This window comes from Pocillopora verrucosa, chromosome 6 (genome assembly GCF_036669915.1).
Source record: "Pocillopora verrucosa isolate sample1 chromosome 6, ASM3666991v2, whole genome shotgun sequence".
NCBI lineage: Eukaryota > Metazoa > Cnidaria > Anthozoa > Scleractinia > Pocilloporidae > Pocillopora > Pocillopora verrucosa.
In genome coordinates, this window is record NC_089317.1 from 10,134,696 (window position 1) to 10,149,349 (window position 14,654).

General features: G+C 37.6%; 2 pseudogenes; both read left to right on the plus strand.

The window, feature by feature from the left end:
- LOC136281581 (uncharacterized) overlaps nt 1-1,382 on the plus strand; it is a 2,705-nt pseudogene extending 1,323 nt beyond the window's left edge.
- Nucleotides 1-14,654, plus strand: part of LOC136276947 (fibroblast growth factor receptor 1-A-like) — a 97,036-nt pseudogene that overhangs the window by 42,537 nt on the left and 39,845 nt on the right.

Below are 14,654 nucleotides of genomic sequence, written 5' to 3' on the forward strand. Positions count from 1 at the left end.
ATATGACTGCTCTATCTAACAATCCAATAAATCTATTTGGTTTCAGAAGGAGAATGCTGATCACTGCTATAACAACACCAAACAGCGCTTTATAGTACAGGATACAAAGAAATGTGACTGTCCAGCAAAGATCTACCTAAGGAAAATAACCAAGTATCCTGAAAATAAGGTCAGTTTATTTAAATTATTGAATAAGGGTTCAGGGGGCACTACCATTAACATGAATGATCACTAGCCTAATAAAGGGTGCTTAATCCCAATGGGCCTTGTGTTACATGTAGGTGAAGTGGACTTATGATAAGACAACCTGGACATTTCGTTGTGCAGAATTGAAACAAATTTACCTGTAATGGAAACAGAGTGAATATTATTTTAATTATTTCAAATATTATTTTAATTAAAACATTGTATCATTAGATTTCAGAGAACACAAAGAGTAGAAGAGTTATAAAGAGTTATAATCTGTAATTATAACATTCTGTAACTATTACTGAAAAGCCCTACCAGAGGACTGCCGATAGTATTGCATTATTATTCATTCACAATATTTCCCCGTTTCTGATAGGTTAAAACCACTCGCATATTTCATCATAAACAGCTGCTGTTGACCAAATTTGGAAAAAATTTTCTTATATTGAACCAATGACATCAAAAGCGGCCGGCTCCAGGTTATTGAACTGTTGACCAAGAAAACCTGGGGATGAAGTTGTGTAATTTTTTAAATGAATAAATAATAAAGCAATTATTCTTTCTTTCTTGTTGTGTAATCAGACTGCTGGGCTACTTCAGCCTATTGATGACACACTGGTTAAAAAAATTCATGAGCTTGTTGGAAGTGGTGTTGATTGTGTTTCTGAAATGCAACGGCACATGCATCATTATGTAAAGAAGGAACTTTTCACAGGCCAACAGCCTCCAGATCTAACCAACAGACGGTTCTTCCCAACAACCATGGATGTCAGGAACCACATGTATCGTGCCACAGTGGTGTGCAGACATTCACAAATTGATCAAGAAAACCTTGACTTAAAAATCAAGAAGTGGAAAGAAGAAAGCCCAGATGATAATTTCTTTTTCAGGCCTTACTGCCTTACAAGTGATAGTGAGTCCTATCAACAACCACAGTCACTGAAGGAAGAAGATAGTACTGATGTAATTAAAATAAGTATAGGTGATCCATCCAACAACCTCCTCCTTGTTCACCAGACGAAGTGGCAAAGAGAGCTGCTTTTAAAGTATGGTGTTGAAATTTTCCCACTGGATGCAACATACAAAACTTCATACTATGCCCTCCCCACATTCTTTCTGTGCGTGAAAACCAATGTAGATTACTGTGTTGTTGCTTCTTTTGTGGTTCAACTGGAAAATGCAGATGCCATTAATGAAGCTCTACAGCTCATTGAGGACTGGAACCCAACATGGAACCCTGATTTCTTTATGGTGGACTTCAGTGAGGCTGAGATCAATGCCATTGAAAGGCTATTTCCAAGTAAGCATGTAAACATATATTGGTAAATATCGATAATAACCATTTTATAACCATTTTCTTTATTTCATGTGGGAAATATAGAGAGGCAATACTTATTAGGAATAAGTTCTCCCCCCCCCCCAAAAAAAAAGAAAAAAAAATTCTTTCTTACAGGACTAACCTGAAAATAATGACGATAAATTATTGCCAATTAGCAGTAATTCTCCAGACATTCCAAAATCATTACTTTAATTTCATGAAAATATCAACAGTGTTCATACTTGTCCTGGAAAACCTGGAAAGTCCTGGAATTTTATTTTGGCATTTCCACAACTGGAAAGTCCTGGAAAAAGGATTCTGGTCCTAGAAAGTTTTGGAAATCTATTAGAATCAATTAAAAAATAAGAAATGTGTAGATGATGGTAACGATAATTAACATTGAGATCTTGGAAGCAAAAGGGTCAATGTGTATTTTAGATTCCTGGAAAAAATCAATGTTATTATTACAACAATAATGATAATAATAAATTACTAGTATTATCATTATTATTAGCATTATAAGTATTATTTTTAGTAGTAGTAGTAGTAGTAATAGTATAATTATTTTACTCCATGGCTCATAGGTCATGCTAGGTGCCCTTCGTTGGTAGTTTAATTTTTAGCATACAGTAGGCCTTGTGTTAGCTGAAGTGGTTGGCAGCATGTATTCTCTTATCAGAGAGATTTTACAACTCAGTTTTATAACTGTTCCAGGCTGTCTTGTGCATATTTGTGATTTCCATTGAGAACAAGCATGGGTACGGTGGATCAACAACTCAAAGAATGGCATTAACAAAGACAAGAAAGACAACCTCCTGAACAATTTGCAAAACGTTGCAAGAACTTCCACAGAAGGGGACTTCAATTTAGCACTTAGAGATCTTCAAGATAGTGAACTGTGGAGGACCAATACAAGACTCCAAAAGTGGATGAACACAACATGGCTTCCCGAAAGACAGGCAAGTGTATCCCTTGCATACATTATAATAATTGTGGAATTATCCCTTATAAATTATCCAGGAACAATTCAAGATTTCTGGCTTAAAAATTACGCACATCTTATTATGTTCACTTAAAATCCTTCTCGCTCTAACTTTAAACATCAAACAGGCCGTCTCCTCAGATGATGTCATTTTGGGCCATTAATCATTCAGCATGAGTCTGAGATGAGTCCAAGATGCTTTTACAAGGAGATCCGCAAGGTGAAAATCAGATTACATGCAGTTTATATCCATGAAGTTTACTTGGACACTTTGTTTCTATAGGCAGCGCTGGGTTTGGGCATACAGGAAGGACCCCTTCAATGTGAAATTGAACACTACTAATGGTGTGGAAAGAAAGAATAGGACATATAAGCACCAGTTTCTTGCAGACAATAGAGAAAAGACCTTAAGTGGTGTTATCACAGTTTTAGTGACACAATTTCTGCCAAATGAGTACAGAAGGTAAGGAATCAAAAGCTCATCTTGACCTTAGATCTCAGTGTGTTATATATTGATATCACATGACTATGATTGTAGGCCTAAGGTGTTTTCAGAGAATGTAGATATGTAAAAGTTTTTGTTCTACAAGTGATAAGGATGTATAAAGGTGTCATGCTTACTCTGGGTAACATAAGGTGACCAAAGCATAACAAAAGCAACAACAACAATAGCACTGCAAATAACTGCAACTCATAATTTAGAATATTGTTTTATTTGTAATTTGTCTTCCTGATCCCAATACTATTGAGTCCAAATAATAAAACTTATTGAAGCTTACTACCATTTAAATAGAAATCTCTCTAATGTTCTTGCAACTAAAACATGATACTTAAATTATGAAGATTGTATCATTTCTTCCAATACATATGCATGTATGATGTAATATAAAATCAACATAACTTCCCATTTGGCTATTTTCTCAGATAAGTGCCACATTCCTTGTGTGGTATGAACTAGTCAGTAATAAAATACCAGGTCATACCTTCTGTTGATCACATCACCTGGACTATAATTGCCTTCCCAAAGTATGCTGAAAATAACATGTGTAACTCAAGTGCTTATCGCCAGTACAATTCCCATCTTCCAAAGTGGTTGCACAATTGACCAAGACAGTTTATTACCCACTGCTGTCAACACCTTACACATGCACAATCACTAACGAAAGAAGACATCTCTCAAGAAGGAGATGGCCAGTTCCTTGTTAAAAGCCAAAGTGACAATAACATTTCATACCATGTGCACTTTGGTGATTGCAGCAACATGCCTTCCTGCACTTGTCCTGACTGGCAAAGACATCACTGGCCATACAAGCATTTTGTGGCTATCTACAAACATTTAACAGAATGGGGATGGCAAGCAATGTCTCCTTACTACAGTTCAAGCCCCTATTTCCAGATTGATCCGAATGTAGTTCCACCTTTATCTTCTGAGGGATGTTCCTCCACTGACTGTACCATAATGCAGGATTCAACCCAAAAAGAGAAAGAAAAAGGATCAAAGGAATATAGCTGTAAATGTACATCAAGTACAAAGAGTCCTGTAGCACATGAAGATTCAGAAAAAAAGCAGAGGTTGCTAGGAAGAGCTCCAAACAGTCAGTAAGCAAGCAGAATGAAGGAAGATGTTGCAGAGAGTTGTTGAAAGAAATTCAAGATCTCACCTACCTTTGTGCTGATGGTGGAGCCCTAGAATCACTTAAGCAAGACCTTCAGAAGGCACTGGGAAACTTCTGTCCCCTTGTGCCATCAGAAAATGGTATCTTCATGGAGGTTGCTCAGCCAAAGAAAAACATCATGGCAAAACCAAAAAAAGTCACCACCTGAAACAGGTCCTCAAGGTAAAAAAAAAAGTATGCTCATTTGCCACTCCGATTAAGACTTAAAAGAAAAAACAGTCATCCTATTCAGTTACCTTGCCAGCCAAAGAAACCAGCCACTCTGCCACAGTCTCAGAAAAAAGTTTCAATATCTGTCATAATCCTGCCAATAATCCAAAAGAGGTTTTCATTAAAAGAGAAAAAGAAGAAAAGGACGACACCCTGAAGATGACGTCCACATCTGAACAAGATACCCAACCCTTCTTTAACGAAAAAATCACACTCTTACCACAAAATACAACTATCCCCACCACCTCAGGTACATGTGATGAACCAAAAATGCAAAAGACAACTTCCACTACCATATCATCTACTGCAAAAGAATGTGACCAGCTAATTCCTGTCTCATTAACTAATGATAACTGTCCTGACCCATGGTTGCATCCACAGGACCCTGGGAAAAAGAGTGACACCCTGAAAGCAATAGCCATTAATAAGGAGACCTCTGCTGAACAAGATACTCATCCCTTCATCAAAGAAAATGCCACTCACTCACTCAAAAGCACAACTATCTCTATCAACTCAGGTATATGGGATGACTCAATGCAAGATACAACTTCTACTAACCTATCATCTAGCATTACAAAAGAATACAACCAGCAAATTCCTGTCTTAGTTATTGCTGACAGCTATCCTGATCCAAATTCATGGTTGCATCTTCAGGACCCTGAGGACCCAACCTCAACCCTGATACTGTATGAAGATTCAAAGGATCACATTTTAAACAAGACAACATGGCTGTGTGATTCTGAGATACATGCTGGTCAGATCCTCCTAAAACAAAAAATCCCTCTTGTAGATGGTCTACGGGACCCTGTTATTGTGGGTGCATTAGTCACTCCAGCCATTAGTGAGTTTGTACAGATCATAAACACTAGCTCACACTGGGTTTGCCTGAGCACAATAGCTACTAGTCCTGGAACTGTCAAGGTGTATGCGTGGTTGCCATTGATCATTCATGTCGCATGCTATTGTATACTGGTTCTACAGTCACTTTTTCTAATGAAAGAGTGCAAAAGCAAACAAATTCAAGTGACTGTGGCTTGTTTGCACTGGCATTTGCTACAGATTTATGCCATGGCCTAGACCCCACAGCGCAGTCATATGGCCAAGACAACATGCGCAAACTCTGCATCAACTGCCTGGACTTGCATAATATGGTTCCTTTCCCAAGAACATCAAGACAGGTACCATATCATGCAATCATCAAAAGAAAAGCAGTGACAATCTACTGCGTGTGTAGAATGCCATATGACAAAAAAGTCTATATGTGGAGTGTTGCCAGTGTAAACACTTGTATCAGCCAACATGTGTGACAATTCCTACATGGGCAATCAACACTAATCGGAAATGGAGATGCAACAAGTGCAGAAGCTTGCCTGCTACAAAAGCAAATCTACATACACTGTACAGCTAGTCATGTAAAGAACAAAAGTATATATATTAGGAGGTCACATGTTTTGCCACAATAATTGCAACAATAACACAATTGCGATGTGATTAAAACGTATCCAAAAATCACTTTCCTTATGTTATTTCAATCAGAATTTAAAGGGTTCATTTAAGAGCTTAAAATTCAAGATACTAATAAATATTATTGTAGTTGATTCCAACCACACCTATGTATTATCTGGACAGTCAAGTTTGATCATCAGCAGTAACCACACAAATATTGGCTATGGTCTGAATTATTTGTAATTCAAAATTATGAATGAATTAAAAATTATGAAAACTATGAATTTCTCCGTCAGTTTTCTGCGTAACTTATTTTTCCTTGTTCATGAGTTTGTGGTTCTTTAATATCATGATGAAAACTGCCTGTAAGAATTTCATGGATTACACTTATAGACCCACATTTAATCCATAGGTTATATTCTACAAGGTCAAATTGAAATACTTAACATTCAGGAAGAAGCTCAAGCTGAATATTCGAATGTTGACCGTCGGTGTACTGTCATCACACAATCATCTTAACATTGTGAAATATGTACATGAATTTATTTAATACAAGTTTGAAGGCTTATCATGTGATAAACTTCTGATTAAGAACCTCTTCAGAAATTTCTGTAGATATAAGTTTAACACAAATGCAATTAAAATTAATACTTATCTTTCCCGAGTATTCTGATGTCATCACAGGCGGCCCAAGCTCCAGCTATGAGATGATCATCTTGCGCAATAACAGTCATGGCGGAATTGTAAGAGTTTGTATGGGAATATTTACGACCGCTCTAAGGAATAAAAAATACGTCAAATTCTCAAAAAAAAATACCTCACCTTACTTCCACAGTGTGTCGCTTGTTATCTGACCGCTTACTTTGATGAAAAGAACGCATTTTAGCGATTTGTCCATTTCGAGGTTTTCAACGTTCATAAGAAAAGCCCAAGGCTGAACACTCCATTTCCGAACGCCTGATCCGAGAAGCGAAAAATCCAAGCTCAAAATGACCGGGCGCCCACAAATCCAACGCAGAATCCAAGCACATATACTGTAGTTTCATTCCAATTCACTAAAAACTCAATCTTCCCCGTGCAACCGACACTAAGCCGCAGTTTGCTTCAAAAATTTCCAGTTTAGAGGTTTCTAACAGCCCGCGGCCACATCAACCTTGACACACGCCCGTTGAAAACCAGCTCGGTAACCCTACCTCCTTTTCGAACCGAGCCTCGCCGGGGACCATACCGTCAGTTATCGTCTATAAATTGTTTTAGAACTACGGGTCCCCTCAGTAGAGGCTTTCCGCCGTATGGTGGGAAGCGTAATTATGTACATGGTGGTAAAGGGCTCTTCCACACTAGCGACTAGACGCTGACAAAACATGTTTCTCTTCGCCAAAATCACATCAGAATTTGTCCTTGCTAGATGTCAAGTGTGCTGCACGTATTAGCACCCCCAGGGGACCCCTTTACATTAGGAGGGCGGGGGTGCGCGCCTGGAATTTCGAAAACGATGGCTATAAAATTATAGCCTGACTGGTGCCTGAGTCTTATCCGTGTGGCAGTGGCAACAATTAGCCTGTAAAAACAAGTCTTTATGTCCTTTTCTGTCTTTTTCAATGCTTCCCTCGCTCCTAAAGAGGATTCATACAAATATGAGAGCCGTGCCGCGTTTACATTGCACAGGTAGAAAAGGTCGTCCAGAATGAGTCTTTCGTTCTGTAATGAAAACCCTAATAAACTCATTCTGAATAACTTTTACGCTGGTTATTATGTGGCAACCGGTATGAACTCGTTCTTGTACAAAACTCATTCGGATATCATGTAAAAGGCCCCTAAAAGTTTTTATTCCCAGAGTAATCACGCTTTGCTCGCCTGTCTGAATTCTAAAAATTTCAGTAGCGTTGAAGCAACAACCCACTTTTAACTGCTTCGCTGCCGCTGAAACAACGATTAGTGAAGAAAGCACATATTTTAATATTTTCAATTCAACGTAAACAAAAATCTTAATAAATAGTAAATATTCACTTGTGTCGGTATCAACTATTGCGTGACTAGCTTATGATATAAATGAGGGAGGGGAAAACACAACGCATAGGAAAACATAGGAAAAGTATGTCGGACAAAAATTTTCACCAAAAAATAAATATTTCCTTGGCAGCTTCAATAACGTCAGGGGATTAAGTTTAGATGATAAAAAAAAGGATTATGTTCACAGAAATACCGTAGGTCCAGTACATTTGTTACATGAGGTCACACAACTCGGGTAATATGCACGGTGAAAATTTGCATATTTGAGCGGTCGAACTAAAAAAGTCATTTCTCGAAAATTAAAATATATTTTCGCAAAACAACTACACCAGAATTATTAGAACATATTGGGCAACAAAATATGAAAGTAGGAGAGAAAACGAATTTTGGGTGACTTGCCAAAATATTTCAAATTTGTTCGATGGATGCTGACATCCTCTATTAACTGAAATAATGAAATAGCATTATTTCACGGCATGTGTGAGACCTTCGGGCTCGAAGCTTGGGAACTAGTATCTAGGGAAAGGTAAAATGGCTGCGTACGGCGGCGAAGGAAATGTCAGTAGTTTAATATGTTAGCGTGAAAAGGCTTGGGTGTTGTGATCTGGTTCTCAAGTAAAAAAAAATCACTATCTGCAATGGCTCTACCACCTTTTGAACAACAAGAAAAAATTGCAACGGTGGTAGAAAGGCATCAAGTTTCGAAGTCTAAACGAAAAACTTAACATGTAAACATAATGCATAGCGTTTTGGTACAAAGTCTGCCTTGCTCTAATCTACCTGAAGGTGCTTTTTATATGCTAGTAACACTTGTACAGCCCAGTCAAAATGTTTTTTAGTAGTAGACAAGCAGGCTGTAGTAATTATAGGCAGCAGAGGCCAAACCTCTTCCTAGAAAGCAGTCTGATAGGTGTGAAGTCAGCGGAAGGTACTTCATCGTGGGTGGCCAAATTACAGGCTGTCAGCCCATTTTGAGTAAGTGGTTAACCTGAAGATTGGCTATTTTAACTAATTTTATTGAAAGCCAAATCCTGCAAGGCTCATATTCTGTATTAGTTTGAAGTGTTACTTTTATGGAATTACGGTTAGATCGCTCCATGGTTAGATCGCTCCAAGTCAGATCGCTCCATACCGAAGTCAGATCGCTCCACTCGAAAGTTAGTTCGCTCCATCAAATAAGTTACTTCGCTCCATACATAAGTTACTTCGCTCCATACATAAGTTACTTCGCTCCATACATAAGTTACTTCGCTCCATACATAAGTTACTTCGCTCCATACATAAGCTACTTCGCTCCATACATAAGTTACTTCGCTCCATGAAGAAAACTAACGTGGAAGGTTGATAAAAGACAGAAGGATAAGGGAAAAGAGAAGAAAGAGTATTGTAACGCTACGAGGGCTGGCGGATCGATGATGGAACACTCGTCGAGCACGGCTGGATCTCGAACTGACTCAGAATCGGAAGAATCAGCGGCCACGGAATCCGGAACTGGCTCGTCAGCAATAGGCTCGTCGATGTCTGACTCGAGGACGGAGTTGGCGACGAAGTCCACAGGAGTGCTTTCCGCCACAGGGACGAGGGACTCTGACATACACTCTGCGCAGCGCCAGCCGATAGGTGAATCAGTCTGGACGGCTTCACGATAATCAGCTAAGCTGATTCCAGTTCCACAGACGCGATGTTGCCACCTGTTGCAGCCGTCGCATTGAAGTCCTTGTTGACGCGCTCGGACAAGTTTCTTACAAGAGATACACTTGGAAGACATCGTGGATTAAACTCGTTTTCGAATGGTGATCGTAATCGTAGCTAAATGCTGAATGAATGCTATCAATAAAGCACCCCTTTTATACACAACCGTGGATCAGTGCACCGCGAAATTCTATCACCTCATTGGTGAATGCTAATGATCTTTGTTAACATATTTAGCACTTACAAGCAAGAACAATGAGTAAAAAAAATCACACCTTCCTTGCGCGTAGCACCAATTAACTTTTATTGTTCAGAAAAAGTCACAAGTATAACAAAAGGAAAAAAATCACACCTACCTCGCGCTGTGCGCTAATTAGCTGTTATTGATAAGAATGTCACAAGTTTAAAAACAAGTATGTTTGTGGCGAAGGCGATACGGTTAACTTATGATTAACATGGGACAAGAAAATATCTAAATCGATGACGTGTTTTTCTTACTTAATAATCGATTAAGAACGCACGCGCGCTTAACCTAAGAGCGAAGAAATAAACCTCATGTAAGGAACTCGTAAAGTGTAACCTACTTTATTAAAGATGGCGGATACACACGGGCCAGTATTTTATTTGAATGATCTTTTTAACACATTTAGACCATAACTTTATCATTTATTACACACTGAAACACTTATTTCATCATTTATTACACACTGAAACACTTATTTCATCATTGGTAATTCGCTTTGGTGGGTTCAAGTGAACGAATCGTCGATCACTTTATATTTCAGCAACTTGATCGCAAGCAACATCATCAACTATAAACTATAAAGATCAGAAGTAAGTTAGTTTATTAGTTTTCTACGTTCATTACACACTGAAACACTTGTTCCAACATCGGTAATTCGCTTTGGTGGCCTTAAGTTAGCGAATACGTCGATCAGCAACTCGATCGCAAGACGCAATACACATCATCAACTATAAACTATAAAGATCAGAAGTAAGTTAGTGTATTAGGTTTCTACATGGAGCGAAGTAACTTATGTATGGAGCGAAGTAACTTATTTGATGGAGCGAACTAACTTTCGAGTGGAGCGATCTGACTTCGGTATGGAGCGATCTGACTTGGAGCGATCTAACCGGATACCCTTTTATGTTTCTTATTTTGCATTAAGTTGGCTTTTTATGGCCATTTTTCTCTCAAACATTTTTTCAGCCTAATCAAAATGTTTTTGAGAAGTAGGCAAGCTGACTATAGTAATAGGAGGTAAAGGCCAAACCTCATCCAGACTAGACACCTAACAGATGTTTTGTTGTAGACCGCCAAATCCCCGGTTACCGGCACATTTTGACTGAGCTATTTGTTATTTAGCTTTGAAGAAAAATTATTATTAAAGATTACTACATTCCTTCTTAATAATTTGCTGCTGATTGTATGCTGTAGATAGCTTATGATTTGTGTGACTTTCACAAGTAAATTAGAAATACCTGAAGATGGTAATGATGTACTAGATGATGTACTTGATGCAAAGCAATTTTGGCACAAAGTCTATGTCTTGTCCAAAGGTGTTTTAACATGCTGATAAGACTTGTAATTCAAATAATATACATCAGCTAGAATAGGAATGTTGAAAGAAAAATCATATTAGTTAACTATACCAAGTTTCAGTTTTATGTCCAAATGAAGCACTTAGTCAAAGATCACTGCACTGATCAGGCCCAGAATGCCGAAAGAGTGCTGTCTGCTGTTAGTTTCATTTTTGTCATTTCTATTTATTTATTTTATTTATCGATGTTTCATTGAGTTATAATACATTGATCTCTTTCAATTGTGCAGGTTTGCTCATGTAACCTAATCCCACATGTATGTATGTACAATCTGGCAATAGTAATAGGCAGCAGAGGCCAAATCTTATCCTGAATAGAAGGTAATCCAAGATGTAAAATTTTTAATAATAAGGTAAAGCTTGATCATTCTTAAGAGTTTGCATCTGTTCTAAAAGTTTTGGGGAGTGTCAGGGGAGCATTATCTATGCAAATGTATTTAAAAGTAACAAAAAGAAATAAAAAGAACTGGGGAAAATCCCAATTTGCTTTAAAAGTTTATTTTATTAAGAGCATAATCCTGGATATAGCTTGAGATTTGGGTGATTTTCACAAATTGTTAGGTTGTTATGTAAACTTAATTTACAGGAACCTTGTTAATTTTCAGCTTCAAGAACTAGTACATAATTGCAGGAAAAGCTTGAAGCTTGAAAAACTGACTGATGAAACTGGAACAGATGTCATGAGATTTGTACAACAGGTTGGCCTGGGAAGGACCAAGAATAAAAGAATTCATTGATTCTCTTACAACTTTTGTCTCCATTGTGTGCTTCTGTAGAGCTTAGTTATTGCTGTAGAAAACTTTTTCGAAGGGCCCCTGAGATCACACACTTTTGAGCTAGTTGTCCCAAGGGAAGAGGATACTTGTGCTTACTATCTCCCTTAGGGGGGGTAAAGGGTTAAAGACTGATTTTTCTCCAGTAGCCACAAGTACCCCTGCAAATGGAAATTTTGAACACTATTAAAGGGCTAGTACTCTCATTTCATTATTTGAATTTCTAATTTAGTGTAAGTTATGACAAATAATGAATGTAAATTCATCCTGGTTGTACAGGTTATATCCAGCAATCCTTAAACGAAATAAAAAGGTATTTTTCTGAATTTAAAAAAAGTGTTCTTGCTTCTAAGTAAGTGCATGGTATGTCCTTCAGTTAATGCTCTGGCAGAGTTTTTGTTTGAAATGCCAAAATCAACTTCATGAGTTAGGACAAAAAAAATAAGACAATAAGCAAATGTTCTTGTGTATCCTTTTTAAATTTAATTTAATGCCAATTTGGGCTGAAAAACAAGTTTTTTTTGTTTTTTTGCAAAAATTAGCTTATTTCACGACCAAAAACGATGCGAACAAGCTTAAACGTAATGTTTTCAGCAAAACAGCGATAGAATCTGCGAAAAAACACTTGAATCCATCTAACACACAGTGTTCGCAGTAAAAATTTGGGCAAAAAAAACATTAAAAACCGAAAAAAAAAAATTGCGCTGATTTACCCATTTTTTGCCAATATAACTGCCAAAATGTTGCGAACTAACTGAAACTACATGTTTTTCACAAGATCGCGACAAAATCTGTCTAGAAACTCCAAAATACGGCAGAAATGTACGATTTTTGCAGAATTTTTTCGCTAAAGTTGACAAAAACACAATTCGGATAAAAAAAAACACGTTTTCGTTTTTTGGCAAAAATGAGCTTATTTCAGTTTTAAAAACGCTGCAATCAAGCTAAAACACAATGTTCTCAGCAAAATAGCGCTAGAATCTGCGGGAAAACACTAAAACCTTGCTTAAACTTAGTGTAAATTGCTAAAATGGCCCGAATTGAGCATTTTGGCAGTTATTTGGGCCAAAAAAATGGTATATTTTGATTTTAAGCAAACTTTAGAGTAGTTGCTAAAGTTTAAAGCCAAACACAAACCAAAAAACAGAAATTGGATGTTTTCAGGAAAAATTGCAACCCTCAGCGTAATCATAATCCCACCCTGACACAAGCCCTAACTCCAACTCTAGCTGCAAACTATCCTAACCCTAACCCTAACCCGGGGTTAGGGTTAAGGTTAAGAATGGAACTTATCACTCCAGTCAAAATGATGCAACTGGTTAAAATGGTCCAACCAGCTAAAACAATATAAAATGGTTTAAACGGTGAAAAGATTTAATTTCGTGGCATGATCCAATTGGAAGAAACGATCTCACTTAGTTAAATGGTGCAACTGGTTAACATGATCCAACTTGTTAAAATGATGCCAATATCTACAATGGACAAACTGGTTTAAATGGTCCAACTAGTTGAAATGGTCTAACTAGATAAAACATGTGTAATCTGTGAAAATGGTCTTACTACTTACTGGTCAAACTGGTGGAAATGGTCGTACTGGATAAAATGGTCCAGCCCCTGGCTTAACCATCTAAACTAGCCAGTGGGACCACTGAAAATGATTAAACTTGAAGAGTGAGTCAAGCGGTGAAAATTATTCCTTTAGTCATAATAATCCAACTAGTTAAAATGGTCCAACCAGTAAAAAGAAATACCCCACTCAAAATGATCCAATTGCTTAAAATGATCCAACCAGTTAAAATGGTCCGACAAGTTAAAGTGATCCAACTGGTTAAAATGATCCAGCTGATTAAAATGGTCCAACTAGTTCAAATCATCCAACCAGATGAACTAATTTATCTGGTTAACATGATGCAACCCCTCAGCCAACCGGTTGAAATGATCCAACTGGTTGGAGTGATCTAACCACTTAAAATGGTTCAACTAATTAAAGTGATCGAACGGGTAAAAATGGTACAACTAGCTAAAAATACCAAGCAATTAAAATGCTCCTACTGGAAAAAATAATCATCCAACCAATAAAAAATTTTACACCAATCAAAATTAATCCAACCACTTAAAATGATCCAACTAGTCAAAATTCTTCAAGTGGTTATTTAAGTGACTAAAGTGTCACAAAAATTTTCGAGGGGCTAAAACCCTAACCCTTACCACATACCCTAACCCTAACCCTTACCACATACCCTAACCCCAAACCCTAGCCCTAACCCTAACCTTCTCTATTTATCCTGTAAATGTAACCAGTCGGCCTATCGTTTGTTTTTTAGCAAACTGTCAAGTAGTTACTGAAATTTACAAACACAGTACCAAAAAACCTGCAATTGAATGTTTTAGAAAAATATTAACGCCAACCCTAAGCATAACCTCACCCTAGCCTTAACCCTAATTTTAACACTAAACCCCGCTAACCCTAAGCATAATTTTACCCTAGCCCTAACCCTGCTTGTAACACTAAACCCTTCTGACCCGAAGCAAACCTACCCTAACCCTATCCTCTACCTTAATTTAAACCCTTTACCTTAGCTTAGGATTGGTTTAGGGTTTGGGTTAAGATAGCATAGAGTTAGAGCGAGCACATGACGAAATAGCATGATTCCGTAATTCGGAAAAATGAAACTCTATGTTTCCACGTTATTCACTTCTTCCTTGGACCTGTCATGTTTCCGTTATGATTCCTGAATGGAAACATGACGACAT